The sequence below is a fragment of the Saccostrea echinata genome, unplaced genomic scaffold (genome assembly GCF_033153115.1).
Source record: "Saccostrea echinata isolate AGI-Se365-2 ecotype Australia unplaced genomic scaffold, CSIRO_AGI_Sech_v1 ptg000009l, whole genome shotgun sequence".
NCBI classification, from domain to species: domain Eukaryota; kingdom Metazoa; phylum Mollusca; class Bivalvia; order Ostreida; family Ostreidae; genus Saccostrea; species Saccostrea echinata.
In genome coordinates this window covers 40,785,955-40,801,549 of record NW_026889758.1, presented here as the reverse complement: position 1 = coordinate 40,801,549, position 15,595 = coordinate 40,785,955, and positions in this window count along the sequence as shown.

Below are 15,595 nucleotides of genomic sequence, written 5' to 3'. Positions count from 1 at the left end.
AATAAGTTATCCTCAGGTTTGAATAAAAAAGTTAAAGAAAGGTACAAAATAATAAATCAAGGTCACTTTGCCATACCTTAAGGGTCCCAGTCCTTGATAATTAATGTCAAGCAAATCCACAGGAAATCTGCTTAATAATTCCCTATTAAGTATGCTCTCCAAATCTTCACACTTAAAAAAAGAGAAAACATATGCTACAGCATCTACTTGAACAAAACAGAAAAATGAGAAAATTACATGCATTTGAGTAAAATAGCTCACTATGATACTCATTGTGCATTACAGTATCAGAAGTTAATTCTTGTACAAAATTGATACAGTATTTATGATACACCCTGAGGTCATTTACAACTCTTTACAAATCAAAGTACTCAGAAGTACAGACAGCAGCTCATTTACAGTGAACAAACTAGCTGTTTTACATGAAACATACATTGTGTAAAGTTTTTGTTTTAACATGTAAATATTTTATTGTTATAAATAAAAGATGTCATTGAATAGAATTTTTTTTAATATGAAAGGCCCTAACCATGAAGGCTGATTAGTGCCCTAATCTTACAGCCTAATTATCACCCTAATTATGGCACTAAATGTATTAGGTGTCTTGACACCTAATGATCAATGGTGCAGCAGCTCTAAATGCCCTAACAAGTGCCCTAAACATGGAGCCTAATGCCCTAACAGGTGCCCTAACCATGGAGCCTAATGCCCTAACAGGTGCCCTAACCATGGAGCCTAATGCCCTAACAGGTGCCCTAATGACGTTAGGTGTCAGACAGGGTATATAAGGAGAGATAATGAACAAATATATAGCTTGTACTTGATTTGATTTGTTCAAACACTCATTGAAACAAACTCTGGTGTTGCATCAATGTATTAGATTTATAAGAATCTACAGTAATTCTTTATTTTAAAGCACAGGACCCACAATATTTTTATGACACAGGGGCAAGGGGAATATTGTTAAACTGCTTATTATAGATATGCAGGTACAATTGTAATAATGGATGAATAACAAAAGTTCCCGAAAAACTGGAAGATTATATATAACATAAAAAAGGATGTTTCTCTGGCATATATAACATTAAAAAAATTCTAAACATGAAATGAAATTTGATTAGAATTTCACAGCATAAACAATATACCAGATGTATTAATTATTATGAGATCTTATACAACTTCCAGAAGTAAACAAACATTGAGGTACATGTAGCAAGATCAAACATTTGTGCACAGTTGAGGCCTTGGCAGAGAGTTTTGCAGCAAGGTGTACATTGGGTCACATAGTGGGTCACATACTCCCTGCATCAATGTTAGCATGATAATACAACCTCTATTTACAGTATGTAGAACATGGAAGAAAATATATAACCATTAATGGTTATTTATTTAGAAAAATCCTCACTGTTTGTTGGATTAAGTTAAGTGTTTTGAGTTTTCTCAATGGTGGTTTAAAGTCATGCACTATATTTCTTCCCAAAAATTTAATTTGGGTGTGAAGAGTCAAAAGCTGGCTATCACTGACTACAGTGGGCCAGGCTGAAAATTTATTCTGCTAGTAAACTTGACCTTGTTAAGAAGATGAACGTGGATCATGATTATGTCACATACCTGATCAGTGTCAGTTATCTACTGTGATATGTCTTGTTGGGAAGGTGACAACATCCATCAGGTTTGTCACCTCCTGTTGTTTCCACCAAGTCTTGTTGAATGCAGTTGCTGTTTCCACTTTGATCAACATCCATCAGCCTTGCCTCCTGCAGTTGTTTCCACCAAGTTCTGTTGATGGCAGCTGCACTTTTTAAGAGTCAATATCCACTACCCATAGGAAATAACTTTCATGCTTCCAGGTCCCCTTCAATCTGTCAGGTTCTTCAAGTGCATTTTTTATCTCCTTCCCTAGGAAGGGAAAAAAGGGGTTGTGAATACTGACACATCTTAACAAAAAATCAATGGTTATAGGTGAGAAAAATTTATAATTCCATTGTACAAATCTACTGTCTCAAAAAAGAAAATCTCTGTTAAAGTGCAGGGCCATGAACTGAGCTTAAAATAGATAATGATTATGTCATATACCTGATCAGTGTCAGTTATCTCCTGTGATATGTCTAGGGGAGGTCAACATTAATTAGGCTCCTCTCTTCCAGTTATTTCCACCAAGTTCTGTTGGCTGCAGCTGTTGTTTCCATATCTTGGAAGATCAACATCATCAGCATTGCCTCCTCCAGTTGTTTCCACCAAGTCCTGTTGGCTGCAGCTGCTGTTTTCACTTTTTGGAAGGTTTACATCCTTAGAATTGCCTCCTCCAGTTGTTTCCACCAAGTCCTGTTGGGTGCAGCTGCTGTTTCACTTTTTGGAAGAATTACATCCTCAGCATTGCCTCCTTCAGTTGTTTCCTCCAAGTGCTGTTGAGAGCAGCTGCTGTTTCAACATCACTGTCCATCAGGCTTGTCTATTCCAGTTGCTTTCACCAAGTCCTAATGTCTGCAGCTGCAAATTTTTAGAGTAAATGTCCACTAACCGATAGGAAATGACATTCTTGCTTCCAGGGCTCCTTCCTGATAGCTCTTGAAGTGCCTTTTTTTTATCTCTTTTCCTGGTAGGGGCAAATTAACAAAAAAATCAACATTTATAGGCACAAAAAGTTTATAATTCCATAATACAGATCTACTGTCTAAAAAAAGATGTCTGATTAAGTGAAGATCCACGAATTGAGCTTAAAATAGATTATACCTGATCAGTGTCAGTTGCCTACTCTTATATGTCTAGGGGAGGTCAACATCCATCAGGTTTGTCTCCTTTAGTTTTCCACCAAGTCCTGTTGCCTGCAACTACTGTTTCCACATCTTGGAAGATCAACATCCATCAGCCTTGCCTCCTCCAGTTGTTTCCACCAAGTTCTGTTTGGATGCACTGCTATTTCCACATCTTGGAAGATCAACATCCATCAGCCTTGCCTCCTCCAGTTGTTTCCACCAAGTCCTAGCTGTTGGCTGCTGCTGTTTCCACACCTTGGAAGATCAACATCCATCAGCCTAGCCTCCTCCAGTTGTTTCCACTAAGTCCTGTTGGGTGCTTCTGCTGTTTCCACATCATTGTCCATCAGGCTTGACTCCTCCAGTTGTTTCCACTAAGTCCTAGCTGTTGGCTGCAGCTGCTATTTCCACACCTTGGAAAGTCAACATCTTAACCAAAAAAAATCCTATGAAAAGACAGTGGGAGAAACATAGACAAGGTATGACCCTTGTTTGATTTAAAAATCAAAATGCAGTAGAAATTTGCAATTAATAACTGTAAGTGATTATCAATGAAGAAGGTCTCTGAAGAGACTGTAGCTCTACTTGTGTCAACTTTTAATAAAAAAAAATATGTATCTTTGTAGAGTCTGCTTGCGTACCAAGTATTATCAGTCCAAAACTCTCTACATTTTGGAAAAGTAATGTTTTGAAAGTGAAACAGGGAATTTAAGTAACCATCATTTGTTGTAATCAAAAACCAAAAAAATTATATATCTTAGTATAGTTTATGGAAATTGGACCAAAACTGAAAGAGGGGTAGCTTTTTGAAAAGTGTTTACATACAGACAGACAGCTAGACAGACGGACGAACAAGGAACACCTTGTTCATGCATAAGCTCTTCTAGTTTCGGAACAGTAGAGCTAAAAAATACATTGGCCTTTTCTTGGAAAAGCTAGACAATATAAAGGATCATTTTCTCTATTTCTTTTAAAGATGAATTAAGTCAATTAGGACAATTTTACTTTTTTTCTGGAACATTTTAAATCATTCAACTATTATAATATATAATTTAAGCAGTTATTTTCTGGCCTTGAATTTCTTATCAATTGAATATTTTCTATTATATTTTACCTTATCATGTTTAAGAATATTGCTTATTCCTCTTTAACTTTCTTGCTTTGCCCAACTACAAAATAAAGCTGAAAAAAGAACAAATAAAATTAGATAATAGGCCCTCAAAGAGGCCAGAAGCTTTGGCTGAAACACACAGTTTCAACCTCTTCAAATCCACTAGATCCACCATGTCCAATGTTAATGCTACTGCAAAACTGCAAATTGCAACAAAGAACATTAGACACATGCTTAATACTCATACCAATAACAAATAATTAAAACTCATAATAACAACAAATAACTAAAAATCACAACAAATAACTTAAACTCATTCCAAAAACAAATAACTAATACTCATTCCAATAACAAATAACTAATACTTATACCAATAACAAATAAATTAAACTTATAACAATAACTAATACTCATACCAATAACTAATACTTATACTAATAACAAATAACTAAAACTCATAACAATAACAAATAACTAAAAATCATAACAATAACAAATAACTTAACTTCATAACCATAACAAATAACTAAAACTCATAACAATAACAAATAACTAAAAATCATACCAATAACAAATAACTAATTACTCATACCAATAACAAATAACTAATGTATTCATAATGATAACAAACAATTATTATTTATAACCATAAAAAATAACATAATCATAACAACAACAACAACAACAAACTTTACTCATAAGAATAACAAATTCCTAAATTTACCAAATTAACAAAACAAATAACAAACAAAACTTGTGTTAATTAACAAATGTCATATAAAATAACAAACCCAATGTAACAAATAACAATAATATAACAAAATAAACTAATGTCATAAAATACTATAACAAAACTAACATAAGTTATTAATTAACTTATTAAATAAATCTAATGAAGATACTTAAAAACTATCATGAACATTTATGTAACAAAAAAAAAACAAACAAAACAAACATGAAATAACATTACCAACAAATGAACAAGTAACCTTACAGCTAACAACACAAACAAAGCAAGAACAATAACAAATAATATAACAAAGAAACTTAATATAAACTTTATGAAAAGAAAACCTCTATTCCAGCGTTGTTGGCATGCTGTTCCAATCCAATATGCCCAGCCGCCTCCAAGTCCTTATTCCACCAACTCCAACGATGAAGTCCCGGCAAAGAGAGAAGAGAGAAGATTAGACAAACAAAAAACAACAGAACAACAAACAAACTATTACTGTGCAAAAGATGTGCTGAGAGTGGGGGAGGGGAGGGAAATGTTAGTACTTAGTAGGAGTGCCAAAATAATAATGAAACGATCTTACCTCTGCTATTTCTTAATGACTAAGAAATACCTCCATTCCAGCGTTGTTGGCATGCTGTTCCGATCCAATATGCCCAGCTGCCTCCAAGTCCTTATTCCACCAACTCCAACGATGAAGTCCCGGCAAAGAGAGAAGAGAGAAGATTAGACAAACAAAAAACAACAGAACAACAAACAAACTATTACTGTGCAAAAGATGTGCTGAGAGTGGGGGAGGGGAGGGAAATGTTAGTACTTAGTAGGAGTGCCAAAATAATAATGAAACGATCTTACCTCTGCTATTTCTTAATGACTAAGAAATACCTCCATTCCAGCGTTGTTGGCATGCTGTTCCGATCCAATATGCCCAGCTGCCTCCAAGTCCTTATTCCACCAACTCCAACGATGAAGTCCCGGCAAAGAGAGAAGAGAGAAGATTAGACAAACAAAAAACAACAGAACAACAAACAAACTATTACTGTGCAAAAGATGTGCTGAGAGTGGGGGAGGGGAGGGAAATGTTAGTACTTAGTAGGAGTGCCAAAATAATAATGAAACGATCTTACCTCTGCTATTTCTTAATGACTAAGAAATACCTCCATTCCAGCGTTGTTGGCATGCTGTTCCGATCCAATATGCCCAGCCGCCTCCAAGTCCTTATTCCACCAACTCCAACGATGAAGTCCCGGCAAAGAGAGAAGAGAGAAGATTAGACAAACAAAAAACAACAGAACAACAAACAAACTATTACTGTACAAAAGATGTGCTGAGAGTGGGGGAGGGGAGGGAAATGTTAGTACTTAGTAGGAGTGCCAAAATAATAATGAAACGATCTTACCTCTGCTATTTCTTAATGACTAAGAAATACCTCCATTCCAGCGTTGTTGGCATGCTGTTCCGATCCAATATGCCCAGCCGCCTCCAAGTCCTTATTCCACCAACTCCAACGATGAAGTCCCGGCAAAGAGAGAAGAGAGAAGATTAGACAAACAAAAAACAACAGAACAACAAACAAACTATTACTGTACAAAAGATGTGCTGAGAGTGGGGGAGGAGAGGGAAATGTTAGTACTTAGTAGGAGTGCCAAAATAATAATGAAACGATCTTACCTCTGCTATTTCTTAATGACTAAGAAATACCTCCATTCCAGCGTTGTTGGCATGCTGTTCCGATCCAATATGCCCAGCCGCCTCCAAGTCCTTATTCCACCAACTCCAACGATGAAGTCCCGGCAAAGAGAGAAGAGAGAAGATTAGACAAACAAAAAACAACAGAACAACAAACAAACTATTACTGTACAAAAGATGTGCTGAGAGTGGGGGAGGGGAGGGAAATGTTAGTACTTAGTAGGAGTGCCAAAATAATAATGAAACGATCTTACCTCTGCTATTTCTTAATGACTAAGAAATACCTCCATTCCAGCGTTGTTGGCATGCTGTTCCGATCCAATATGCCCAGCCGCCTCCAAGTCCTTATTCCACCAACTCCAACGATGAAGTCCCGGCAAAGAGAGAAGAGAGAAGATTAGACAAACAAAAAACAACAGAACAACAAACAAACTATTACTGTACAAAAGATGTGCTGAGAGTGGGGGAGGAGAGGGAAATGTTAGTACTTAGTAGGAGTGCCAAAATAATAATGAAACGATCTTACCTCTGCTATTTCTTAATGACTAAGAAATACCTCCATTCCAGCGTTGTTGGCATGCTGTTCCGATCCTATATCCCCAGCCGCCTCCAAGTCCTTATTCCACCAACTCCAACGATGAAGTCCCGGCAAAGAGAGAAGAGAGAAGATTAGACAATCAAAAAACAACAGAACAACAAACAAATTATTACTGTGCAAAAGATGTGCTGAGAGTGTGGGGAGGGGAGGGAAATGTTAGTACTTAGTAGGAGTGCCAAAATAATAATGAAACGATCTTACCTCTCTATTTCTTAATGACTAAGAAATACCTCCATTCCAGCGTTGTTGGCATGCTGTTCCGATCCAATATGCCCAGCCGCCTCCAAGTCCTTATTCCACCAACTCCAACGATGAAGTCCCGGCAAAGAGAGAAGAGAGAAGATTAGACAAACAAAAAACAACAGAACAACAAACAAACTATTACTGTGCAAAAGATGTGCTGAGAGTGGGGGAGGGGAGGGAAATGTTAGTACTTAGTAGGAGTGCCAAAATAATAATGAAACGATCTTACCTCTGCTATTTCTTAATGACTAAGAAATACCTCCATTCCAGCGTTGTTGGCATGCTGTTCCGATCCAATATGCCCAGCCGCCTCCAAGTCCTTATTCCACCAACTCCAACGATGAAGTCCCGGCAAAGAGAGAAGAGAGAAGATTAGACAAACAAAAAACAACAGAACAACAAACAAACTATTACTGTACAAAAGATGTGCTGAGAGTGGGGGAGGGGAGGGAAATGTTAGTACTTAGTAGGAGTGCCAAAATAATAATGAAACGATCTTACCTCTGCTATTTCTTAATGACTAAGAAATACCTCCATTCCAGCGTTGTTGGCATGCTGTTCCGATCCTATATCCCCAGCCGCCTCCAAGTCCTTATTCCACCAACTCCAACGATGAAGTCCCGGCAAAGAGAGAAGAGAGAAGATTAGACAAACAAAAAACAACAGAACAACAAACAAACTATTACTGTGCAAAAGATGTGCTGAGAGTGGGGGAGGGGAGGGAAATGTTAGTACTTAGTAGGAGTGCCAAAATAATAATGAAACGATCTTACCTCTGCTATTTCTTAATGACTAAGAAATACCTCCATTCCAGCGTTGTTGGCATGCTGTTCCGATCCAATATCCCCAGCCGCCTCCAAGTCCTTATTCCACCAACTCCAACGATGTATCCCCTGCAAAGACAGAAGAGAGAAGATTAGACAAACCAAAAACAACAGAACAACAAACATATTGGAATTGGACTTGCTACAATAACTTTTAAACCACTGAATGCCAAATGCCAATGCTTGGGTAAAAGCATTATGCTCATCTCAAGTTTGGTGAGGTGAGTTATATGTAATTTAAAAGAAATTCAACTGCACATTTTTTTCCCACATAGTTTGAAATTTGACCTATTAGACCCCTGTTAGAAGATTGTGACATCAGACATTGTACTTTAGAATATACTTTTTTTTACATTGCTGATTGATTTATTGCAAATTAAACTTGTGTGATGCTTATTTTTATAAATACAACCTTTCTGAAACTAAATTTCAGTAAATTATATTGATACCGGTATAATTAAGTAAATTGTGATGAAAAAATAGAACATACATAGCCCAGGAATTGAAAATTCACATGTAAGTATGATACACTTTTAAGTTTTCTTAAAAGAAAATGTATGACTCAATTTTTACAAAAAATCAACAGATTGAATGAAATGGAACCCAGATTAAAATGTGTCAAAATAAGGAACATTGAACTGGCAGTTGAAGTTACTTTGCCGATTTGAAAAAAAAATTCAATGCAAAAAATTAAATTAAAAAATTGACATTAAAATTAACAAGAAGTCTTTGAGCCAATGCTAACTACTAATATCCCCACTCTGATGTGAATACTAGTACACAAGTTCATTTATTGACAGACAAAGGGATAAACAAGAAGTTGACATCGCATTCGTACAAAAATGAAAACCATCATATAACATGCCTAAACAAAGAGTGTGCTAAACTTTCAAGCATCTGCGATTAGTAGTTGCAGAGAAAAACTGCAACAAAAAATGTTATATATGGAATGGACAGACACAGGGATAAACAAGGAAGTTGACATCAGATTCACACAAAAATGAATCCCACAATATGGCATGCCTAAACAAAGAGTGTTCTAAACTTTCAAGCATCTGCCATGAGTAATTGCTGAGAAAACTGCGACCATTTTTTTTTTTATTTGTGGTACGGACAGACGCAGGGATAAACTGGAAGTTGACATCAGATTCATACAAAAATGAATTCCACAATATGGCATGCCTAAACAAAGAGTGTGTTAAACTTTCAAGCATCTACGATGAATAGTTGCTGAGAAAACTGTTAACCAAAATTTGTTACACATGGTACGCACAGACGCACCAATAAACAGGAAGTTGACATTGGATTCGCACAAAAATGAATCCCACCATATGGCATGCCTAAACAAAGAGTGTGCTAAAATTTCAAGCATTTGCAATGAGTGATTGCTGAGAAAACTGCAACCAAAATTTGTTACGGACAGACACACAGACAGACGGACAGACAGACAGACAGACACACAAGGATAAAACAGTATACCCCCTCTCCTTCGGAGCAGGGGTATAAAAATATATGTATATATATTATAAAGATGGTAAATATTCTAAATGATGGTAGATGTTCAGATGTTAGGCTATTTTCTCATTTTTTGTACATCCTTATTTTGGAGTGTTGTTTTTTTTTAGCAAGTAATTTAAAATTTTATTTGACTGAAAATAAGAGGACTGTGTCTATACTTTACACATTAAAAATGTTATGCTTAAGGAGGGACTCTTGTCCGATTTCTGACTAGGTAAAATATTCAAAGTATATTTGCTTATATGTTGTATATTCTTAGATGAAAGGGATTTAAAAGATCATATTTTTCTTTCCTCCTCAAAATATTGTACATATTGTACTTCAAACAGAAAAAGGTAAACTTAGTTTGAAATCTAACAATTTGTCTGTCAATTTGCTAGTACATGTATCAACTTATAGACCATATATGGCAACATCATTTTACGTGAAAAAAAAAATTCATCTTTTAAAATTGAAGTTGGCATTACATGATTTGTTACTCTTAATGTCAATGAAAAGGTTATGACCTTAACCTGACCTTGCTTCCAAAATAAAATGGTCAAATTGAATCTAATTGATACCATTGCTTAGTGATATTGTCTTCTTGAATCTTTAAAAATTTTATAAATTTTTAAACACAATAAATATGAGAAGAATCCCTCCTTAAAGACTTTCAGTAAATATTCACTAAGTTTCAACAATTTATAATCTTGAAAAAATAATTCTGGTCCCCCATTTTTTCGTCTTATTGTAAGGGTGTAATTATTTGGGGCATGATATAACTGTCTTGTCTGTCCTGGCTTGTCTATCCATCATGCACAAAAATGTTTTACATATACTGAAAGGAAAAAGAAACGCTGGTATTAACTTTTGAAGTGAATTAGATCTATTTTTCGAACATATTTTCCAGTATTGTTATCAAACATTTATAAACTCATCTTTAATCAACAAGATACCAACATAGGTAATCAGAGATTTCAGAACTCACCTCAAAGTTCTACAAATTTTGTGGCTGTATAAAGCAATTTATTTGTGACCATACCGCTACTTTTGAATGATATTATAAAGGAGCTCAAATATGATAACTGATTGGTAATAATTCAGCACAATAAGAAGCTATCAACACTTCGTTGTCCACACTTCAATGCACACAATGTAGTGTACAGTTACTCAAACAATGGAAATTCATATTTTGCTTAAAAGTATTCAAAAGCTGCTATGTTAGAACTTTCTTTAATTTGGGTTGGTTTTTTGATAGCCTAATAGTAAATATCTGAATAGTCAAATACTTGCGACTTTTTGTCTATTTCTTACAATAAACAATTTTGTGAAAAACTGTATATAAATAGCTTTACCAAGCTATAATATATAGCTAAATCAAGAGATTGTGCTGGACCTATTGCCTTAATTACCCTATTTTACCTTCCTTTGAACAATTTAGAATTTCCTTTTACCCAAGAATGTTTTGTGTCAGTGAGCTTTGGTTAAAATTGGCCCAGTGGTACTTGAGAAGAAGTAAAAAATGTGAGGAAAAAAAGTTTAGACAGCAGACAGAACAGGGCTGAGTTCAAGATTATAGCGGCTACCCTAGTAGCTAGGTGATAGATATCTATCTCTATTGAACGGATAGCTAGCCTAGCTGCTAAGTCTAAGATTTGGGATAAAAATATATCAGTATAAATTTATTTTTTAAAAACAAAAAAAGTTATTTCAAGCAAAAATATATATTTAAATATACATTAATTCATTTAGATGTAGAAAATAATTTCCCTTTTTGTCAGTTTTATCAAAATCTAGTGTGCTGTGAGGTTGTAACTAAGGAGGCCATCTTGGATTTGGTAGCTCTCCATTCAAGAGCATAGCTTTATGTAGTGGCTAAGTAGCAGCTACGCTGTTGAACACACCCCAGATAAAGCTTACTTGAAATTTCAGCTCAGGTGAGCTAAAAAAAACTACTCTTGGATGTAATTGTAAAACCAAATATATTCTTTATGTATTTCTGTCTACAGATTCAGAGCATTTGCAGTCAAAGTTCTAAAAGTTTTGGGACTATATTAAGCAATTGATTTGTGAGCAAATGGTTAATGAAATTATTAGGTGGCCAGTATTTTGGTTCACAAGATCATTGTTAATAAAAGCTAAGAGTGTGAAGCATATTCTTATTCATGCCTCACTGCACACATGGTGAACAGTTACTCAATGCATGGAAATTTACATCTAAATCAGGCTTTTTGAATAGCTAAATAAAGCTAAATAGCTAATTCAAGCCTGACGTAGCTAATCTAGTGATTGTAATGGACTTCTTTAACAGTGTTCAGGTGTATTTTTAGCTCAATTACTGTTCCTTTACTTTATTTTCATTAATTAACTCTCCAGAATTACTACCGTAGTTCAAATTTGTTAAGGCTAAGAAACTGCTTTGTGCCTTGCACTTCTATGATCTTACCTGCTAAGAACACTAGGACTGCAGGGAGACATTCCTCCAGAGATCACTATTCAAAATATGAGATGGTCATAGTAAGGACCGTCCACTGGCCTGACTGGGGATTTTTCGTTCACCACATCATCCAGGACGTAAATCTGATAACAGGGAAAAATCATTGAAACATTCCCTTCTGTTTTTGGTATTAATATTACTAATTGTAATTTATAACTCAGTTAATCAATTTAACAAAACAAAAAAAACTTTCAAACTTGCGCTATAACATTGAACAAAATACATCAAATTAAAGACGACTGACCTGGGTTAAGAATTTACAAAAATCCATGTATTATTTAGAACAAAGCAAATGATTCAACGGAAATATCTCACATTAACATTCAGCAAGGTCACTATCCTGGCGCCAATGTGAACAAAAGAACAAGCAGAAAATTCCCACCAAAATAAACACGTGACCAAAGATCAAAGTGCATCCAATGAAAAGCAAGGTTCGTCAACCTATATATTCTATTTATAGCATCAAAGTGGAAAAAGAAAACATTTGGTAGCAGCGACCTTCTCATGCAAGGATCCAGGATTTTTTTCCCAGAGGGGTCAAACTTCTCAACAACAAAAAATTAATCCAGATAATTATTGAATTAGACGAGCAAAAAAGTCAACTCCTTTCAAAAACCTGCAAAACCTATTTCGATAGGGGCCGGAGGGGGGCTGCATCTTAATTTTACCAGAATCTCTTTTCAGATCTAGCTTTCATTCTCATCGAGAAAAAAGTTTTGAACTTTCAACAGTTATGTGCCATGCAAGTCGAGGATTAAATCTTCTCAAAATTACAAAAAAATAGATGTAAAGAAATTCTGTCGGCCCCGAATGACCTAAGTCGATAAAAAAAATAGGTTGCAACTGTTCCTTCGCCAAGCGCTCGGCACTTTTGAAGTGAAAGTTGCGGATCTTTCGGATGAGACCTTAAAAACCGAGGCCCTGTGTCTCGGTAGGCGTTGGCACGATAAAGAAGCCACCGCTCAATGGCCCTGAGTGCCAGTCGAGTAAAGGTATAATTAAAAGCCCTTCACCGGTATATATATGGTGACGTCTCTATATAAGTGAAAAATTCTCGAACGGGACGTAAAACAACATACAATCAACCAATCTAACCTAGCATGAAGAAGAACTCAACAAACGTACACTATTAACTTATCCAATGATCTGATGTTGAATATAGAGAGATGGTAGTTTTGATTGGTGGATCTTAAGTTTTACAGCTTTCAAAGAAACCTGTTTTTGATGAGGGCCATTAATATTATTTATAGTAGGTAGACAGCTTCATGGCCGTAGGAACCGGAGGGCACGGGGAGGGGGGTGGCGTGCCCCCCCCCCCAATAATTTTGCCGATATATAGAATACAATAGAAAACATAGCTACTATATGATTGTGCCCCCTCAATAAAAAACGTCTGATGACCTTTTTTTATTGCTTGTCAAGAAATTTTGGAAGTTGTGCCTCCCCCCCCCCCCCACCCAACTGAACTTGCTTCCTATGGGCCTGAGTTTGAATTCATTCTCAGTTTTCAAATTCTTTTTTTTTAAACTTATATTGATTTGAATAATACGTGTAAGGTTTAGGAGAAATAAGGGACAAAGTGTATTACTAGTCTTTATTATTTTTGACAAAGTAAGAAGAAATGGATGCGGGTGTGTGGAGAGAAAGTGAGCAAGTATTTCAAAAATATAAAGATGTTTCTGCATAAATATTTACTATAAATGTTCTTCAGCTTCCTCCGTTAATATCTAAAAAACTTCTTATCGAAGAGTCGTAGAAACATAAAAGCTCTCGACTTTTGTCTGTGAAAGTCAAAGATCAAAGTAAATAAAGAAATGATGCATGTGACCTTGACATTTGATTTTCAGGTTACATATCTAAAGTAACTTTCCTGCAATCTATCTATTTTTCATAATGGTTAATTGTTATGTACAGTACCCATGTATCTATCAACGTAACACACCCCCCCCCCCCCTCCAATGTACAATAGCCACGTAGAATTAAATTACAAACTAGATCTCGGATCGATACAGAATACTGTCATCAAGGCCTCGTACAACTTTCTGCAACGTTTGCAGTTTTTCTCAACAAATAAACTGAAAAAGAAAAAAAAGATACCTTTTACCAGGAATTTCATCTTATGTCACAATTAATGATTTTCCTCTAATTTTATCCGACGTTTTCAAGTTGAAATCCACACCTTGTATTTCTTACAAAGAGCTCATTTTCGTAGGTAAAAAAATATATATTTTTCGCGTTATAACGCGAAACGTTCGCGAATAAACGCGTAACTTTCGCAAATAAACGCGTAACTTTCGCGTTATAACGCGAAATAATATATTTATAGTCATGTTACTCAGAAACCTGTGATCTTGACTGACAGATAAAAACATGAACGCAGAGGAGGACTTCTATGGATTTATAAATGACATTTCTTCAGAAGATGTAAATGAGAATTGATGCGAGAAATGGATAGATTAGTGTTGATTTTGCATTTCATCTCAAAACCTTACTAATTAATTAAATGAATATTCCTTTAAAGATTTTCTTGTTTTTCACTTGTTGAATCCAAAAAATTCTTTAGACTAATTTTTTTCTCAGGAAGATCTCCACTCGTTGCTTTCTTTGAATAAATTGTCAATGTTTTCGTAAGTAATGGTATGACCAAGTGGTACAACTTTAAAATACAATGTTGTATTTCTACATTGAGTATATTGGAGATGAATCATTTGATACGAATATTTGTCATCCAATTTTCGCATTAGGTTACTCATGTGATGTGACACAATTGTTCCGTGAAATGTACAAATTTACCTCATTGTTGTAAATTTTCTGAGATCTTTTATTTCAAATTCTATAGAGAGTGTTCAATCTAATTAAAATTAGACTTGTATTTTCGCTCCTCTACTACACGCTTCAACACTTGTATTGAACAGCATTGAGAAAGACAAAATGTGACGACAAAAAAGATTTAGAAAGAAGAGAGACACATTCAATGGCGAGAAAACATAAAATTTCAGCTTGTGATAATCCAAGTTCAAAATAGTCTTTCGTTTTTCATTGTAATGAATAAACTAGATCATTAAAAAGTAAAACAAACTGTAGACTTATGCAAATGTCTCTGTTTTACAGGGAAAGTTTCGCGTTATAACGCGAAAGTTACGCGTTTATTGGCGAAAGTTTCGCGTTTATTTGCGAAAGTTTCGCGTTATAACGCGAAAGTTTCGCGTCTATTCGCGAAAGTTACGCGTTTATTCGCGAAAGTTTCGCGTTATAACGCGAAAAACATTTTTTACCTACGAAAATAAGCTCAATGGGCTTTCGTAGTTTTTAAACTTTTTAATTACAAAAAAACCTCTACAGTGCCTCGAACATCTGAAACATAATTCTCCAACGCGTCCAACTACAACTATTGTCCTTCTCGACACGTCATTACTGGTAACGTCAGTATGGTTGATAATTAATAATGAGGGCCAAAAAGTTCACAGTGAGGCAATAACTTAATAAAAGGGGTCGAATCACATTCTTTGTGAATCGGAAAGTCCCTCCAATGCATATCCGGAATTTTAAGTCCCGATAACGAAATTTATTTCATATCATTCGGATATAAGTTAGAGCGATTGATGGCCGCGTTAAATCACTTATTTTAAATGCGCCAAAATTTAGGG